This window comes from Vulpes vulpes, chromosome 13, assembly GCF_048418805.1.
Source record: "Vulpes vulpes isolate BD-2025 chromosome 13, VulVul3, whole genome shotgun sequence".
Classification (NCBI taxonomy): Eukaryota; Metazoa; Chordata; class Mammalia; order Carnivora; family Canidae; genus Vulpes; species Vulpes vulpes.
In genome coordinates this window covers 86,468,132-86,487,667 of record NC_132792.1, presented here as the reverse complement: position 1 = coordinate 86,487,667, position 19,536 = coordinate 86,468,132, and the positions used below count along the sequence as shown (strand labels likewise).

At 39.8% G+C, this 19,536-nt stretch overlaps 1 protein-coding gene across 11 annotated transcripts in view; it reads left to right on the top strand.

Moving 5' to 3' along the window:
* Window positions 1-19,536, top strand: part of PTPRM (protein tyrosine phosphatase receptor type M) — a 777,617-nt gene that overhangs the window by 52,652 nt on the left and 705,429 nt on the right. Inside the window, exon 1 of one of the 11 annotated variants that reach the window (XM_072734919.1) lies at window positions 14,660-14,908. The exons of the other annotated variants lie outside the window; for them this stretch is intronic. The gene's annotated coding sequence lies outside the window, so the exon portion shown is untranslated. Of the gene's footprint in view, window positions 1-14,659; window positions 14,909-19,536 lie in introns of those variants that run through there. 11 annotated transcript variants of the gene reach the window in all.

Here is a 19,536-nt window from a genome sequence, read left to right as displayed (position 1 = left end):
TGGAACGCTGCCCTGGACTTTTGGTTCTGTGTGAATTGGCTCTGAGGAGGAGGAATGCTAGAAGTAGCTGCTGGAATTATGAGCTTCAGGGACTGGGATCATGAGAAGTCAGTGGACTGGAATCTGTGTTCTGAGATGCTGCCCTGAGTCTGTCTCCTTGCTGACAGCCCCACGTTGGAAATACTCTTCCACTGTTAATGAATATGTTTTATTTTCACATGCAGCTTGCTAATAATGTAGCCAAAAATCCTGAAACAAAACACAACCCTCCCCCCCCCAAAAAAAAAAACCCCACAAAACCCACAAAAGCTTTCTGGAAGTGATTACTTAATAGTGCACATTTCGTAGACAGTTGAGTAGAACACTACGATAAAGAAAATGTTGTCTTTCCTTCCCCGAGGGAAGAGAGGAGGGCTAACAAGCTTAAATATAGAAGGGGATTGCCGTCAAGTACATTTTCATGCCTCTGTTTTTCCAAATTCTCATTACTGCCCCTTCTCTTTTACGGATTTACTATTTATTCTACTTGAATAATCCATTTTTGGGGGTGTATTTCCCCCCTCACTCTGATGTGATAACACATTTCAGAATGTCTATTTAACACATTAATAAAATTAGCTTTAGTAGGAGTTGTAAATCCAGGATGTCACACCTAGATCGAGTGAGCAGATTGGCTAGGTATTGTGCCTGAGCCTTGCTATTGTGCCTTTGCTTTTGATTATAGTTCTCTGGCCCTTAAACCTGCAGACAAGTCGTCTTCCCTGGCACTTGTCAGGTGCACTGTGCCCACACACAGACCTTCAGCCTTTCTCTTCTGTGTGGCACATTGGACTGCACAGAGTCAACAGGATAGGATTGGCTCGCTGGGAGAAAGCACATTTCCTAGCAGAAAGGTCATTCTCAGCAACGAGGATAATACAATTTAAATAATGACAATCGAAGCTCACTTACCTTCTCAGTTACTTTAGTTTGGCCTAATATCCAAATCAGTTGGTCAAATTAAAATAGATTAAGGGTAGCAGAGTCCCCAAATGTGATACATTAGTAGGAAAAACCAGATTAGAATTAAAAATGTATATTTAATCATGAGGTAACCTTATCAAATAGGAAGTCTTTGTAGTTAGGATATTATTGAGAAAATCTCCAATTTTTAGTAGGGTGCTTCCTGAATCTCTTGGTCAGGAATAATAAGCACTTAATTTTCATTCATTGCCCATAATGACAAAGCTAGAAGGTGCCCTTCTATAGTAAAGTCTTAATACTGTTAGAAGCAAAACCAATATAAAAGGCTGTAAAAGAAAAAAGGAAGTCTTGATGTGTATTTGATTGTTGACCTATAGAATACCTGGAAGTAAAAACCACAGAAGTAGCTGTTCTAACCTGATTCGAAAATGCTCTCTTTTCTTCTAAAGGATGTCTTTCAGCTGTTGGTTGGCCAACTGAGTGTGTCCTAAAAGAAGCCACCTCTAAAACCCCAGTCAAAAACAGAGGATGTGGGGCACCTGGGTGGCTCAGCAGTTGAGCATCTACCTTTGGCTCAGGTCGTGATCCTGGGGTCCTGAGATGTAGTCCCACATCAGCCTCCCTGTGAGAAGCCTGCTTCTCCCTCTGCCTATGTCTCTGTCTCTCTCTGTGTGTCTTTCATGAATGAATGAATGAATGAATGAATAAATAAATAAATAAATAAATAAATAAATAAATAAATAAATAAACAAACAAAATCTTTTAAAAAAATCCCCCAAAGAATAGAGGATGTATGTTTGGAGAAAATTGTGTCCTAGTGTCATAAGACGTACAGAGGCTCTTTAGGGAGGTTTGTATAGGAGAAACTATTATTGAATTAGTGCATCATTACTGTTTTTTAAGTCCAAATTCCGGGAGGTTACCAACTGTTTTCTTTAAACTCCACAACAGAAGTAACATAGAAGCTTTTCCTTTAAATGACTGACAGAAGAAATGGATTTTGTGGAGAGCAATACCAAGGTATCGTCTCCAGTAATTAGAGAAGAGTTTGGTTAGTGGGTATGTAAAGAAAGGTCATCCCCAAAATGTAGGAATATAACTCGGGATGTCATCAGTGGTTCACCTGATGATCTTGCTACAATGTTTTCCATGAAGGAAACCTTTCCATTCCAATAATCTTGATGACTGTTGATGACTGTTCGCATGTGTGTGTTGCTGGGTTGTGGACGTGGTGAGGGAGGTATTGGGCATTGTAGAGCAGTTGAAAAAAATTGCTCTAATGTACTGGTTTTCCAAATAGTCCTCCACTGGAGTAGATGGCCTGCCTCACCCTGGTTCTTTCTGAGGAGGTTTACAGGCATATCAATTAGTAGAGGCTAAAAATAAAACAACTTGAAAGAAAAGAACCCCCAAAGAAATACTCCATAGCGGCCATCTCTCAAACCCATACAATAAGAATGTCAATCCTACCACATCTCTCTCCATTCTTCTTTTCATAGTTTAGTGTAACCCTTGGGTTGTATTCAAATGAAATGTTTCGTACCAGCTAAGATGAACCAACCTGGAGCTGTTATTTCGAATCCCCTCAACAGACCTCATGAAAAGCATCATTGTGATTGGACGTCACCCCTGTGACATTTAAGATGTATACTACACAAAATACAGTAGCTGGCTAACCAGCTCTATAGCGCTTGTTAAGCTTTTTCCATTCTGCAAAGGCAATAGCTCTGCAATACAGAAAGTGATTGCATTAAATCCTTGGCTGGCAATTTTGTGTGGGATTGGGTATTGAAATGCAGCAAAGCAAATAATGAAGGCATATGTTTACCTATAATTCTTTTTACCTTGGGAGAAGGATTAAATAGGAACAGTTTGGTTGTTGTCAAATTCTTAACAGTTGCTTTCAAGCATGAAACAGTCCCTGGGCTCTCGAAGGATTTACTTAGCAGTTTGAATAGAGAGGTCTTTACCGCTAATGGAACTGAGATGGCAGGCTTAAGCAATGGGGTGCTTTATAGCGTCTTTAGCCACTTGAGAAGATGTAGCATCAAATAGCTAAAACCATCCTGGTCTCCATTGGTGTTTAAGAAGTTGTGCAAAATTGGTGAATAAATAATTCAGCGTTGTATGAATGTCTGGATGCCAAAAGTGTGGAGAGTATCTAAAAGCTTGATTCACGGAAGGTTTAGTTCTGGGAGCAGCTCTGGAGCGCCTTCTTGAGCTGGGCCCCAGGGAACATTTACAGACGATGACATTTTCTAAGAAAGAAAGAATTTTCACTTAGGATTTGACTGAGCTTTGTAAAGAAACATTTCACTGGGGACTCCAATCCTGGAAAAGTGTTATTCATAAAAAAAAAGAATATTTTATTTTCAGTACAGATGGTTGGCAGTGACTGCTTGTGTTTGTATGCACGTGTGTGTATTTAAAATACGAGATGGTGATGATGATGTAGAATCTTAAGTAACTATTTAAGCTCTGTACTATTTAACAGTTAGCTTTCAGAAAGCACTTGTTCAAGAAGTGGGGGAGATGCAGTCACAATTTGTCTTGTAGCCAGTTGAAGCTTCTGCTTCATACTGTCTCATCATTTTGTGCAGTATCCGGGGACCATGGTGGAGATGTTTCTGGATTGTGTTCTTTACTGAGCAGGTGGAAAGCAGCTCTGAGGGATCTTCCAGAAGAGCGGATATTCACAAATATTCTGACTCTCCCTCTTGGCATGGAGGACTGTACTTTCTGTCCATTTGACCATATGCGGCCATATGACTTGGGCTAATTCATTGTCAAATTCTGAGCAGAAGCACCAAGAGCCAGTATGCGTCTCAGTAATCCCTGTGGCCTCTGCCATGGCAGCTTACCGTATTTTGGCTCCAGGAGTGAGGATGACTTGGAAAGAGCCCCTGGCTGACCTACAGTGGGCATGGAGTGGGGGCGAGAAGTGATACATTCCCCAGTATCTTGTAATTGTATAACTCGGCCTACCCTGAGTGACATAAGCCACAAAGTGCTAGATCCTTCTTGAGGAAGAGAAGTGTGCTCAAGAGTTCCATTAACATTTCATGACCTTAGGCTGTGCTGATGTGGTGAATGTTAAGTCAGGGACAGATAGACCTTGGTTCCTGAATGAGAACAACTTCATGGGGGGATTGGCCTTTCTCTTGACTTTCTTTTTTCCCCTCCTGTTATAGCTCACCTCCAACATTCTTTTTCTTCCTTCTGCCAGTTGGAAGAAAAGACCCCCCCAGGGAGCTGTCATGGGATCATGCCAGAGCCTTGTCAGTCTTTGTGAGGTGCTGTCAGGTGGAACTTTATGGGCACAAATGCAGCTGAGACTGGCCTGGCTGGCACATCCCCTCTGGGCTGCACGGTGGCAAGGCCCCACATAAATAGGGTGCTTACAGAGAGGCAAGCCTAAGAGGGGGTGGCAGCCCTGCTGCTAGTGTAGGAGGTGGTCATTGAGCTGGGGGCAGGGGAGAGAGAGCAAGCCCCACTGCAACGTTGAAGAGGACAGGCATGCAGTGGGTGAGACCTTTAGGGAAAGCTGGACGGGTTTAATCTGAGCAAGTCAAGAGTTAAATACTTGACGAGGCCTGGCTTTGTGTGAGTCTGTGTGTGTGTGTTGAGGGAGAGAGAAAAAGAACAAAAAAAGGGGTTGTTGAAACAAGCCAAAGTTCGGCCAAGTTCTCCTCTGAACCCATAATCCCTCCAAGATATTTTTTCCAGGCATAAGAGGAAAAATCATTTTCTAAAACTTTCCATTTCTGATTTTTCTGTGATTCTGGGCAGTAACTTGTATAAAATTTTTATTATGCCTTTTTTATTTTTAAATCTTCAGTATGTGTAGCTTGCTTATTTTAATGCTATTTGAATTTCTGGAAATTATTATTTTTTTATTTTTCTTTTATATGTAAGGTGATATCTTACTGGGGTGTTCTTGTATAATTTAGTGGCTTTAAAATGGTTTTGCTTTTAGTGTAAATCCTAACTTTTTTGGAAAAATATATATTTGTTTTGTCAAAAATCATTTTATATTTTTAACCCTTTTTCTGATTATATGAATCTTGCATTATCATTGTAGGAAAAATCAGAAAATACCAGAAAGTTTCAAAAAGAAACTAAAACATGATAAAATTACTCAAAGGGCACTATTAACAATTTGTTGTATATTTTCCAGCTTTCCCTGCATGTGTCTATCTGTATTGTACATGTGTACTCCTGTGCACAATAGTGAATATGTTATGAATGCAATTTTTGCAGCTTGCCTTTTTCAGAGATCAAGATCATCATTATTTTTTCATTCTGAGAAATCATTCTGGAAAATACGATTTTTAATAGCTGCCTATGACTTTAGTACTATTCCACAATGTGTATTCTCTTACCTTTCTTAGTGTTGGGCATTTAGGTCATTAGCAGTACTTCAGTATTAATGCTACATCGAGTGTCTTTGTTCTATGTTTTCATTAATTTGAGAGTTTAGGTAAGAGATGATTAAGGCCTAGAGTAATAAAAACAGCTCCTTGTGTGTTAACAGGCCCTGGACCCTTTATGTGCCCCAAGAACGATGATAGGAGGTGAGTGGTATTGTTTCCCCTGAGAAGTAGTCAAATCAATCCAGTGGCCACAGCTGGTGGGCTGTGAATGTGAGTCCAGGACTTACTGGGCAAAGCCTCAGTTCTTCACTGCACCCCTGTTCCATGACGAATCCCCCATGGAGAACGTGGGGACTGAGTGGTGAGAGAAGAGCTCTGAAAATTGTATGGGAACCATCATGATTAAACAAAAACCTGCCAATATTGGAAGATCTAAAACCAGCTCAGATATGAATATACTGTAAACTCTCCTACCAGCCGTCCTTTCCTGGCTTCTGGTATTTTAAATTAGAACAAACCAAGGTCTTGTGATTTACACAAGTGAATATTTATAGGTGTGAGTAGGACCATAACCCCTGTTGGCCTTCCTCATTCTTTCCTTGCACTGCTCCAGACTCTCCAGGCTTCCTAAGGAATGAAGAACTAGAAGTCCTAATTCTCTATTCATAATGAGGTCAGATTGCGTCTTGCACAAGGGACTTCCCCCCATGTTACCTAGTCTGAAAGCAGTCAGTATTTGTTGAAGTGCAAGGGTGACAGTACTGGGGGATTGGCTTGGAATCCCAGCTCTATCATTTTCTAGCTATGTGGCCTGGGCAAATTACTTCACTTCTCTGTGCCTCCATTTCCTTTTCTGTAAAATGGAGGCAAGACTCGTATCTACCACACAAGGTTATTGTGAAGATGATACGGGAGAGCATGTGCAGGGCTCCTAGGACTTGTGGGTGTGTGCAGGTGAATGGCTGCTGTCTGGGGAACCAGCCATTATGTTTGTGCCACTTCCTTCCTTTGGCTAACATTTTCAAGGACCTGGACAGAATCAATTTTTGCCTCTAACAAAATTTATAGAGACTTTACAGGAGCATGGAGTATACCTATTGCTGTCATTGAGCACAGATATTTAAGGATAGTAGTGAGATAAAAGTGTGTAAAAAAAGCTTTAGAAGGTTAAGAAAACTCCCAGATTTAAATATCTTTTTAAGCAGGCAGTAGAATGTCATCACAATTGTTTCCTTTATTTCCTGATATGAAAGTTGTTGGAATAAAATTAAAAACAACCTAATAGCATATCAAGAAGTCAGAGATTTTCAGATTTCCTGATTTGGTTTTACCTACTAGTTACTTTCCAGCTCTTTATCATAGTGAATGCAGATAGATTTTTGTAAAAGTCACATGAAATTTGAATCAGTTTTGCTATTTTTGTCTTAAAAATGAAAAAGGACTATGACCTAATCCCTGCCCTGTGATGAAATTATATTGAGGTAAGAGAATAGAAAATGCACAGAAAGAAAGAAAGAAAGAAAGAAAGAAAGAAAGAAAGAAAGAAAGAAAGAAAGAAAATACACTATAACTCTTCCATGCTTTCTTTTTCTTTTTAAAAATTTTATTTATTTATTTGAGAGAGAGAGAGCGTGCAAGCAAGCACATGAACAGGGGAGAGGAATAGAGGGAGAGGGAGAAGCAGATTCCCTACTGAACAGGAAGCCTGATATGGGGCTCCATCCCAAAACCCAGAGATCGTGACATGAGCCAAAGACAGATACTTAACTGACTGAGGCACCCAGGTGTCCCCTCTTCCATGCCTTCTTGAATGAAAACATTGAGAGATAGCAGAGGTTCTGGGATCATCAAGAAGCACTTATTCTGTTCTCATCAGTCACTGACAAAGTTGCAGTGAGGCCACTGATGTTAATGTGTGACATTAGCAGTTATAGGTCTTGGTTTGAAATCCATATCCTCAGTGTACAGCTGGGGGGCACCCAGCGTCCTGGCTTCATTTCTTTTTCTTTCTTTCCTTTCTTCCCTTTCTTTCCTTTCTTTCTTTTCCTCTTTCTTTCTTTCTCTTTCTTTTCTTTTCTTTTCTTTTCTTTTCTTTTCTTTTCTTTTCTTTTCTTTTCTTTTCTTTCTTCTTTTATAGAGAAAATACTTCCTACTCTGAGGATTGAATGAATTAACATTTGTGAGATTGCCTAATGCAAATACTCCCCTGACTTTGCATCTTTTCCTCTGAGGATGTTGACCAAGGCAAAGGGAAGGCTGTCCATAGACCAAGCTTAATTCTTATCGAGACTACATTCTAGGTTTGTTTTTTAAAGTGGGCTATTTTCTGATACTGTCTAATCAGATGATATGACATAGGACATTGTGTGCCCTCTGTGAGACAAGCACTCTTCTTTGGTAAAGCTCTTAGTCCCTGCCCCCATTTAAAGGTTTAACAATTTTTGGACTTTGGCAGGGTCCATATAGGCCTAACACACAGACTTAAGGGAGAGAGAAAATTTTCTATTTCAGTCTTGTACGTAGGGACCTAAAAACTGCTGTCAGAGTTTTCTTCAATGAGTTCAACTGTCAACCCGTGGGTAGATGGCCAGAAGAACATGTTGGGACCAGGGGCAAGGTATAATTTGCTCAGAGAATGGGAGGGAGCATAGAGATAGCTTCTACTAGCATTATTACCTTCCACGTGACCCCCATCCCTGCAATGAAGCTGGTGGCTTTATGAACATAAGAGGTCTGCTAGTCATGAAGTTGTAATCTGTACAACCCCAATGCCCTCGCTCAGGGTCTAAGCCTAACCTGTGTTCTTCCAGCTTTCATACTTGGGTTATAATTGTGAGATTTTTGACAAGCTCTTATACTCAGTCTGATTACATCTCCCATTGGGAATTAATTATACTCGACTGCCCTTACTTGAGCATTGTAGGCCTCATAACTATGCAGATGGCTTGGTGTCCTTCCTTGTCTACAGAGGGAATTCCCTCTGAAGGCTCCAAAATGATGCCTAATGGAACAGTGGAATTAGGAATCCTTCTGGAAGTCACTGTCTCCGTCCCATGCTGTTTGTACTCCCCTCCTGACCCCACTGATTTGCACAACCACTCTGTCCTCACTTTGAGCAGGATATTTTCTCTCTTCAATTTTTGAACACCAAGCATCACAGTCCTTTTGGGCCTCAGACATTGGCCTTTCCTTCATCAGGGTCATGGCTCCCTCCCTGGGGGACCTGGTTAAGCCAAGAAGCTGAGCAGGGAAGTCATTTACATTTCATTAATGTGGATTGTATGTCCTGCTCTGGGCCATCTTGTCCTTACCCTCCTATTCCCTGGGAGGGAGACGTTGTCTGCCCAGAAGAGCACTGGCCAGACAGACTGTGCACCCATCAGACTGTTGTGATAGTCTTTGTCCTAGTGTTTTAGGGCTGGACTCTGGGCTTTGAGGTACCACGAAGGGATCCATCAGGATATAGATTACCTAGGACCTGTGATGATGCTCAGTTCTTTCCAGCAAGTATTTAGGAAGCACCTGCTCCCTCCCCGCCTCATGCTGTGTCCAAGGTAATATGAATATGAGGCCTCTGGTATATACCAGGGGCAACCAGAGGCCAAGTACATGGGCCATGCTTACCTTAAATACCATCTTAAATATTTCAGGTGGGAAGTTTTTGTGGTGTGGAGTAGAATCAAAGTTAAACCCAGTTATTTTTCCTCTAGAAGGACCAGCACAGAAACCAGCAGTAGAGGTTAGTTAGGAAGCATGTTACTTGTGGCCATGCTTGAGCAGAGTTCCATTTGTTACTAGTAAGAGGCCCTGTGGAAATGGAAATCCTAGTGTGGGTAGCTCTCCTTTTGGGAAAAAAAAAAAAACAAAAAAACAGCTATTTTTTTTTCTAAAAGATTTTTGAGAATTTTCAAATGGCCATGTGACAAATATATACAAGGTATATATTTCCATAGTTATATAAGAAATATGTATGTCGGGGTACATATTCTATGAGCCACTATTGGGTTTCTGTATACTAGATTGGGTTTTTTAAATGTCTGAGACATTCACCATGTTTCACTTTAATATTAATGAATTAAAATAATTCAGAAACAAAAATTGTTAAGTAGTTTAATGATTTGACTTAATGCAACCGATTTAATGCATTTCTGTTACTCCCTAGTGTACTATTGTTGCATGGTAGATACTGTCTTTGAAATGAGATTGGAAAAAGATAATACAGTTTCCTAAAAATTGCGAATAGGGTACAAAGTCTTGATTCTAAATCATACATTTCTTATTCGATTTTATTTAAAGGAATGAAACATTTAAATCACTATATGATTGGTCAAAACCATTGGTTGGCATTTTAAGGGTCATCTAAAGAATATACTTTAAAAGGAAAACTAAATTGGAATTCCTTTCCATCTTAGTTTTTTCTTTTTTTTTTTTAGCTATCTTCAAAATCAAATATTTTCTTATTTTATTATTATTTTTTAAAGATTTTATTTATTTATTTGTGAGAGACACAGAGAGAGAGACAGAGACATAGGTGGGGAGCCTGATGTGGGACTCGATCCTGAGACTCCAGGATCACGCCCTGGGCCGAAGGCAGGTGCTAAACCACTGAGCCACCCAGGGATCCTGTATTTTCTTATTTTAAATTCTGCTTTTGCCCACCACTGTTAATGATTCAGTCATTCAACAAATAATTGAATGCCCACTCTGGGTTAAGCAGTATTCTGAATGCTGGCAGTGCTAAACAAAATTGTCATAAAGCTCTGTCTTCAGGGAGCTCACATCTATTTATGTACATTTCTGTGTGACAGGCACCAAGCTCTGTGCTATCCATGCATGAGCTATTTTAATCTTTATATTGGCCCAAAGAGGAAGACACTGTTGCTATTTCAATTTAGCAAATTAGGAAGCAGAGACTTGGTGTGGCTTGCAATCTTGAGCCTTCCTAAGTGACAGGCTAGGTTTCCAGTGCATATCCATTTTCCCCACTACTGGTTTCATGACCAGTGTGCTGTTGAGAGAGAACCACTAAGTTAGCTTCAATGAAGAATTGGCCTGGAACCATTGAAATTTGGCTTTAGGAACTACACTTCAAAATGGCGGTGGACTATGGACTCTGGGCAATAATAGTGCACCTGTAAATTATCAGTTGCAACAAATGTCTGATATTGGTGGAGGATGTTGATACTGGGTATCCAGTTGGCAGAGGGGGGTACATGGGAAATTTCAGAAACCTCCCCTCAAATTGCTATGAACCTAAAAGTGCTCTAGAAATTTAAAGTCTTAAAAAAATAGTAGATGCATGGAAGCAGCTTCAGAGGGGAAACATTTAGATGGTGGGATGTCAACATGTCCTATGAGGAGATTTTAACGAATTAATGAAGTAGACCAATGGGTAGAAAGTTCTGGGGCACAAGTTTCAGGCCAGTATAAGGAAAAGCTGTCGAACCTGTCTGTATGAGTGGATTGCCTCATTAATGGTGATCTTGGCCCCATGGATATGATCAGGAGGGGTCAGTCAAGTGTTTGGAGGGATAATTATTTATATTAGGTCCCCAAACCTACTTAACAGAATCATGTGGTCATTGTTGGAAGGATGTATTGGTCTACTCTGAGATGTTTTAATTCTTTAGGTTTAGGCTGAGGCCTGATCATCCAGATTTTTAATCAACAGTATAGATGATCCATTTTCAGGGTAGAAGTGGTGGTGGTGGTAGTGGTTTAGCAGAGGGCACCAGTGTACAAAAGACATTTTTTTGAGCAGGGTGTATAGAATGTTTTAGAAACTGTAAGGCCAACATGTCTGTAACACAGAGAGAATAGGGTAAGGTTTATTAGAAAGAGTAGAGATGTAGGTGGGGACCAGAAATGGGAGAGTCTTCTAAACCATGTGAAGTATCTCAGGTACAGTTGGAAACTACTTGAGCCAAGAGCAACACGGACTAACACAATTGTGTGTGTGTGTGTGTGTGTGTGTGTTTGTGTGTGTGTATGCACATTCCCACACAAATACACATAATGTTTTTAAAGATCACTCAGGTTGTAAAGATAATGGATTTAGAAATGTGGTGGAGAGAGCAAGTATGGGTGGTGGTAAATGGGTTCATGGACTATGTCAGTATTCTGGGTAAGTGACAACAGGGTGAGGTATTTGGGAGCTAAAATCAGCAAGGCTAGATGATAGATTGGATAAAATAGGTGAGGGAAAGGGGAAAATTGAGGTTGGAGGGAGATGCCATTTACTCACCAAGGGAACACAGGAGGACAACCAGGGCTGTGGGGATGTTTTGAATGTGTGGGAGTTAAGTTGTGGAGATGGCCGAGGTGGGCCGAAGAGGAGGCCAGGCTACTGAAGCCAGGGGATGGATGAAATATCTAGAGAGCAAGAAGAGAGCTAGAAGAGGATCCAGGGAGGAGTGCAGACCCTCCTGACACTGGACACCTGGTGGAGGAGGAAGAAACACAGGAAGCCCTGGGAAGTGAGGGCCTTCCAAGATGGTCAGGTGGTCCAGACAGGAGGGAAGACAGAGCTTAAGAAGAACAGCCTTTGGCACCTGGCCTGGAGCCACCAGGGACTTGGTTGGGCACCCGATGTGTGCTGGGGGCTTGTAGTCACTTCAGGGGCGAGGGACCTATGGTGATTGGCATACCATTCTCCTGAGAAATGGGGTTGTGAAGAGCAACAGAGAAGTAGGACAGTTGCTTGCAGAAAATGTGGAAGGGAGTTTTGGAACATTTAACAAAATGGAACAGACTTGTGGCTTGTTTGCTGATTTATTTTAGAGTTGGCATGTGAGGGGATTAAAGAAAAAAATTGGAGTGATGCTTTTAAAGTTTCATCTTTGTTATTTTAAAAATGTTTTCTATCGTGAACTCTGAAGAAATCCTTGAGAGGATGATGGATTTCCATGGCCGAGCTTGTACACAAGTGAGTCCTCATGAAGGCACTTTTTTTTTTTTTTGAACCTAAGGCTTTGTTTTTCTCTCCTCGAGATAAGATAGAAACATCGTTAACACCACATTTTGCCTTATCTAGGAAGAGGAGAATGGTTCCAGATGTATGCTGCAGCACTAATGCGAGCCAGTGGATCTGTGCTGGGGGGCCTGAGGTCAGCCCGTTTCACAGGCTGCATGAAGGGGGACCCACATCCAGGACCTGAATTTCCTCTTAAATTGAGTATCACATTAAATTTGGGAGCCTCAGGGACCACCATTCAGAACCTTTTCCCTCACACTGATTTGCTTTTCTGGTCTGTAAGTCCCTGTCCCATTTCATTTAAAACAAATGTAAGTCTTTAATTAAGAAGGTTTTAAAGTCATGAGATTACAAAGTAATCTTGAATCCAATCCTCTGGAATTTTAACCAAATCACCCAATATCTCTAAGCTGGGAGTCCTTTCAGCTTTAAATTGAAACTGAATCCCACTGAGAAAATATAACCGAGCCTCATCAAAACCTGTGCTAATTTCCTTCTTTGTTTTGACTCTTCCTTTTAAAAATAATCAATAAACTTGATTTTCTACAGCAGTGATTTTCAACTTTAGTAACTGTGATAAGATATATTTCTTCCTATTAACTTGGCTGTAAGAGAACATTTGTATTCAGATGGACAGAGAGTTAACTAACACAAGGCCAACTTTTAAATTTCATGATACACCAGGGGATTCATTGGGGTGCTTCTGAGGATTACTGAGAGTCTAGTTTGGGAGTTAGATAATGGTCCTGAGATACAGAACTGTTTCCTAGATAGATGGGTGATTTCCCTGACACCTTTCCCTTCTCCCATGTCTAGACTTTTCCTGGTGATTGTTCTAGTGCCACATATCTGTCAAGGGTGAGGTAGTAATAGTAGCTGTGGGTCGTAATGAATTTTTTTCCAGTTTTATTATTAAGGTATAATTGACAAACATTGTATGTATTTAAAGCATGCATATACATGTACATTGTGACATGATGACCACAATCAAGCTAATTATAATGCATCTATCACCTCACATAGTTATTTTTTTTTCTGTGGGGTGAACATTTAAGATCTATTCTCAACAAATTTCAAGTGTACAGTACAGTATTATGAACTATAGTCATGCTGTGCATTAGATTTCTGTAGCTTATTCATCTTGAATAACCAAAATTTTGTACCCTTTGACCAGTACCTCTCCATTTCCCGCCACCCCCGTCCCCCCAACTCCAGCTTCTGGCAACCACTGTTCTCCTCTCTGCCTCTGTGAGTTTGACTTTTTTAGATTCCATGTATCAGTGAGATCATACAGTCTTTGTCTTTCTGTGTCTGGCTTATTTCATTTAGCATAATGTCCTCCAGGTTCTGGATGTTAATGAAATTTGATTGTCAATATATCCTGTGCTGATTGTACTCCAGTTAAACAAAAGCACAAGGTGCATATGTATAAAAATCCAAATGTCAAATGCTAATCTATCAGTTTACAGTGAGAATGTGACAAAGCATTCTGTGAAAGGCACATTGTACCCAGATCTAAACAATCTAAAGGGAAGCCAAGTTAGAAGGTTGGTTATGTATGGAACGGGGATGATGTCAATGGCCAGTTGTCATCAAGCTGTTTGACCAGTGTATCCATTTCCTCTGTAGTGACACACTTCTGGTAGGAACCAGACCAGTGTTTTCTGAATCAGTGGCCTGTTCCATTTTTCTGGCAGTTCTCTACTAGACATTTTATATGCAAAGGCATGAAGTGACAACCTCATTTTTATAGAAGAGCAAAATGGAGCTCAGAGAGGTGGTGTAATTGGCTTAAAAGTTGCACTGATAATAATGGTCATAATTATAACTGGAGCTCATATTTAATTCCAAGGGCTGTGTTTCCATTCACTGTGCTATACTATTAACATTTGGGTGGCCGCTAGGTCTTCAGTGGCACCAATCATCTCTAAGAAACTTAAGTGTGTCAGCACTTGATGGCCCTTCCATGAGCAGAGCATCTGGTTCACTTTGCTGAGGTGTGTCTAAGCCAGGGTGGCCACATCTGTTCTAATTAGGAACGTGTAAAATCTAGCCATCAACTGTGTCTGAAGTCTGGATAGGGTGAATACAGCAGATAAATGATCTAAGGCAAATGATCTGGATTTAAGGATGGTGTTTGGGAAGGAGTTACAGAGATGAAATGATAAAAGAGAGTTTTAATGGTCTCTCACCAAAGCTGTGTGCTGTTTACTGTTGGAATTAGCATGACTGATTAGTACAGTGCTCTGAAAAGCTGTGAAAACATCTAAAAAAATTCAGCGATTGCCTCAGTGCCCTAAATAGTCTTATGTCAGCAATTAGCATTAACAGTCTTTCATTAATCCGTCAGATTTCTGATGCTGCACATCCTAAAGCAGGAGATAATAGAGAATCCTCAGGATTAGCCACCGATGCATCGCACTACAGCATGTCATTACGGCAGTGGTGTTGAGACAGCACTTGGAAATGGAAGAATGGGAGGGCAATAATTCTCTCAAAGCAGCAGTGCGTTCCTCTTCTTCATTCAATTCAGAATGCTACGTAATGTGGCGCATAACCAAGGGGGAGTCTTTATCATGAACGCTTCCTCTCTATAGAGGTAAGTTGGCTTTTTAGTTGTTGTCCTAATGAGACATTGTTGTAAAAACGACATTCCAAGTGCCTCCTGGAAAGAGGAATATTGCTGCTGAATTCAAAGCAGTTCAGATGGTGCAACCATTACTTGCTGAAACTTGTCCTCCATCATTTATTTCATGAACATGTTCTATTTGAGCAGCATTATCCATGTTCTTGTTCTTCCTTTCATTCCTCTCTGGTGGTTTCTATAGGAGAATCATTCAGCAAACAGTCCACATCTTTTCTGGTTTCTGTGAGTCCCCAGAAGACTTCTTCTCCCTCATTCCTGGTATGCTACTTTCCCTTCAACTTGACTTTCCCTTTCTTGTCAACTCTCCCATCTTCCCTTTGCTCTGCTCAGAATTCCTCATGTTGTCACCCATCTGTTCCTGCATCTCAGCCTCCATCAAAGCTGAGTAGAGCATTTGGGCACTGGAGTTTGACAGATCTGACCTGCTCTTTATGGGATCCTACCAGAGTGAGCAGGACCACTCACCTGGAACTCCTGATTCTCCCATCTTTCTTTCCAAATGGTTGTCCTGCTTCTTTCCCATCTCAGTAAATAACAATACCTTTTTTCTGGTTCTCAGGCTAAGTAACTTGAAGTCATCCTTGCTCCCTTTGTTTCTCTCATACCCGCCTTCAACCTGTTAGCAAAACCCAGGTGATTCAACCTTCAGAATATTCCCAGCCACCTTCCCTGCCATCAGTTAGGTCTTCTTGGCGTGATTCTTCTCCTGGATTATTGCATTAGGAACTGACCTTCCTGCTTTCCATGTTGTCCTATGATGGTCTACTGAGATACGTTCAAAATACGAATCTGGTCATGGTACCTTCAATGATTTCACATTTCACTTGGCAAAATACAGAATCCTTGTCAAGGCCTCACAGGTGCTATATGACCTGCTCCCAACACTCCTCTGATTTTTTCTCTACTGTATAGCTCTTCTTCTCTTCTCCATCACATGGTCCTACTATACCTTGCACATCCTCACACACTTCATCCTTCAAACTTACCTTGCTGTTCCCTGCCTGAGATACACACTCTCCATATCCTTTATGGCTTCTTCCAATTTCTTCTGGCCCAATGTCAATCCACATTAAAATATCTACCCTTATATGTCACCATATCATGTTTTTATTTATTTTTTGTGTTTTAGATGTCTGTCTTCCATGAGAACGTTTCCACCTTTGTAAAGAATAGGATTTTATTCTCATTTTGTTTGCCGCTACATCTGTTTCCCCTGTCTCCCTCTTCCTATCTCCCCTCTCCAATTTGAGAAATGTAGACCAATAAAACAAAGTTCTAGCTTCTTATCATGGCCTTTGGTCTTCTCTTTAGGGCCTGGTTCCCTGCTGAATTCAGGCCATTACTGTTAGGACATTCACAGGAACCCCTCCCCCCCCATACCTGAGTGTTTACCTCCCTTCAGGTTTTTGCCTTGTCTGCCTTTGCCTTGACTAAGGGCAGTAGATGCAGGAAATCTCTCTCCTCATTTTTGCTTATGAAAGGCCTGTGCCTTATCTGTAATGCCCAACTCAATCGTCATCCAGAGAAAAATGTCTTACATTCTTTCTGATAAAATTGTATCTGTTTCTCCTGAGTTCTGCTACCACTTACACAGCATCAATCCCATTGGGCCTTGCATAAGCTATTTGTGAAACTTTTTCCTTGTTATCCTTGAAAACTCCTTGATGATGGATTTATTTTTGTTTCCTTTTTGATTGTTGTATTCCTACTTATCACCTTATACGTTATGTTTACCCAGCTTACTTACTGAAACAGCTCTAAGTTTCATATTTCAAATGATCTCAATTAGCATGGGAATTGTATGAATTATTTACTTGAACAAGAAATAACATGCATATAATAAATTAGAATGTATTATTTTCATATTAAATGCCTCTAAGATAATAAACAATGCATTATTAATGTACCACATAGGCATATGTCTTATTCCACTTTTTTTTTTTAAAAAAAATATATATAAAAGCTAAATTGGTCTTAATAGGACGCTAATAGGGTGTTTTTAGGATTCCAGGGAAAAATGAGTATTTTTACTTAAAATCTTTAATTAAAAAGAAAAAAAACTGTTACATTTGCATTGAGTCCTCTAAAATTTTGCAATATATTTGATATATATGCTCCGGGAATATTGGAGTGAATATTTCATACATGTTAGGGTTTTAAACATTTTTATAAAATTATGGAAACAAATAAAATGAACTTTCTGGTTTTTTTTTTAAATCAACATTTTAAAAATATTCCAGTAGTTAAAGTTATTCTGACTTTAATGGCTAAGGCAATTTTACAGAGCAGGGCTCAAATCTCATTTTCTTCCTGTCTGACCTCCCACCAGATAAGTAGTACTTGATGATTTAATGCACTAATATTTTGTGTAAAGTGCTTAGCATGGTACTCTATGCTTAATATATAGTAAACACTCAATAAATGCTAGCTTTTATTATTCATAAAGAAGTGACCTTCCCTTTTTCGACTCTTTGGACTCCTTCTTGACTTTTCATTTATCATACATTGTCTTATGTCATACTTATTTTTATATGTCTTTTCTAGCAAAGTATATTTTAAGACTGTAGAGAATTTTGTACATTGTAAAGGACTGATAAATTATTTATCCGCTGAATAAATAATAAACTTGTGAACATTCTTTTAAAATTTAAGTAGCTTTGATTATTTGATGTTCCATAACACTGGGCCCAAATATGGTGGAAACGCTTGAGCACAGACAAGTTAATTCCTAAACGATCCTAGAAAAGCCACTGGAGACAGAAGGGAGCCCCTGGGGACTAACCAGAAGTTGCATTTGCCTGTCTGTGGCTTCCTTGCTGAGGCAGTTCTACTAAATTAACAGGGGATATATTACAGTGTTCAGAGAGCTCTAAGGTACTGTAAAACCCATAGAATGTCCACTTCAACTAAATTTGATAAGAGTTACCCATTTGGTTAAGATTAATTACTCAGTTTATTTATGGTTAATGACTCATTTGGCTTCCATTTGTTTAGAGAGAGGTAGGAATGGCAAAGAAGAGAATGTTGGAGACTGTGCACACCGGACAACTTCTATTTTCTGACTGTGTAGTCACATGAGAAAGAGAGCCTTTCAAAAGCTTTTGCCTGGGTGCCTCACATTTAGAATGAGAGCAATTGGTCTTTACGAGCTGGGACCTTGGTTATAACAGGTTCTTCTTTGTATACCCATGAATGTCTGCAGGACTCAAGAGTATAGTAGGCATTGTCAGTTGGCTGGGTGACAGCCTGGACAAATGAGTAGTCCAGGTGGAGGAGGTAGCTTGCTCTAAGGAGATGGCTCAGTTGAAGCCTCATTTGGTTCTCCCAAGACTGTGTTTTGCTGGAAGGTTAAAATCATTTTCAAATCAATGAATGGAATTGATCATTACATCATCATTCTATGATGCCATGTATTTTCAAGTACAACCAATCTTCCCTGTCATGTTTATATTCATTTTATGTATTCCCTCAAGGATGCAAAAACACTGTGTATCTCAGAGTTGAGAATCCCTTTACCAGGCAGTAGTGGGGCTAACATGAATGAAAGGTTTGCATTTTCTTGAGGTTCTTGCAGCCTCAGAGGGAACAGGAGCTGCTCATAACAATGTCCATTTGGGACAGAAGGCCTGCTACCTGCTGAGGGCCTTCGGAGGCAGGAGGTACTGTGTACAGCTGGAGAAATCTGAAGAACTTTTTCTCTCTTCTACTCCATTAAAGTTTCTTTGGGGGGAATATAGGAGTTCTTATCAAATAAGTACATATTTTAAAAATCTCAGAAGGGAATTAGGGCATTAATAAGCAAGATGAACTTGTTGAAAATGCCATTATGGTTTTGGACTTGAGTGCAAATATTAAACACTGTGTGTCATAGAGCTTCATACAAGGGAATGCATTTACTACTTTTGAAACTTTTCTGTGCTTTGCATTAATGTGATACATGATTCCATAAGTGAACCAGATCAGTATTAAAAAATATAATTTTATATTTTGGCCACCTCGCCATCAAATAAGGTTTTGGTAGTAATTTAAGCCTGAAGGACTTTTTTTGCTTTTACCAGAATATGTATTTAAAGTTCTTTACACATTTATTAATGCTAAAATGTCTTTTACCCATTTCAGCTCTGATTTGAAGATGAGAAAAAAAAAGTCAACTAAATAAAACTAAATATTATTAGTTAAAACTTCACAGGATATTTGTTTCCTCTTTCCCACCTCTAAACACCCAGTTAATCACATTTATTGGAGAGACACAGCAAAGCCGGATTAGTAGAACAAGGTCCAGAGTAAATATCTCATGAAGAACATTGCATGTATAAGCAGAAACTCTTTTGGAAGACAGAAGTTGCAGATTAACAATTCTGACTTTATGTGATTAATCTAATTGTTTCATTTTTAAGTGTATACTTATTATTTTGGTCTAAGGTTCAAGTTTTCGGGAATGGAGAAAGATACCATATGACTACAGTTAAGTTTCTTTTTTTTTAAATTTTTTTATTTATTTATGATAGTCACACAGAGAGAGAGAGAGAGAGAGGCAGAGACACAGGCAGAGGGAGAAGCAGGCTCCATGCACTGGGAGC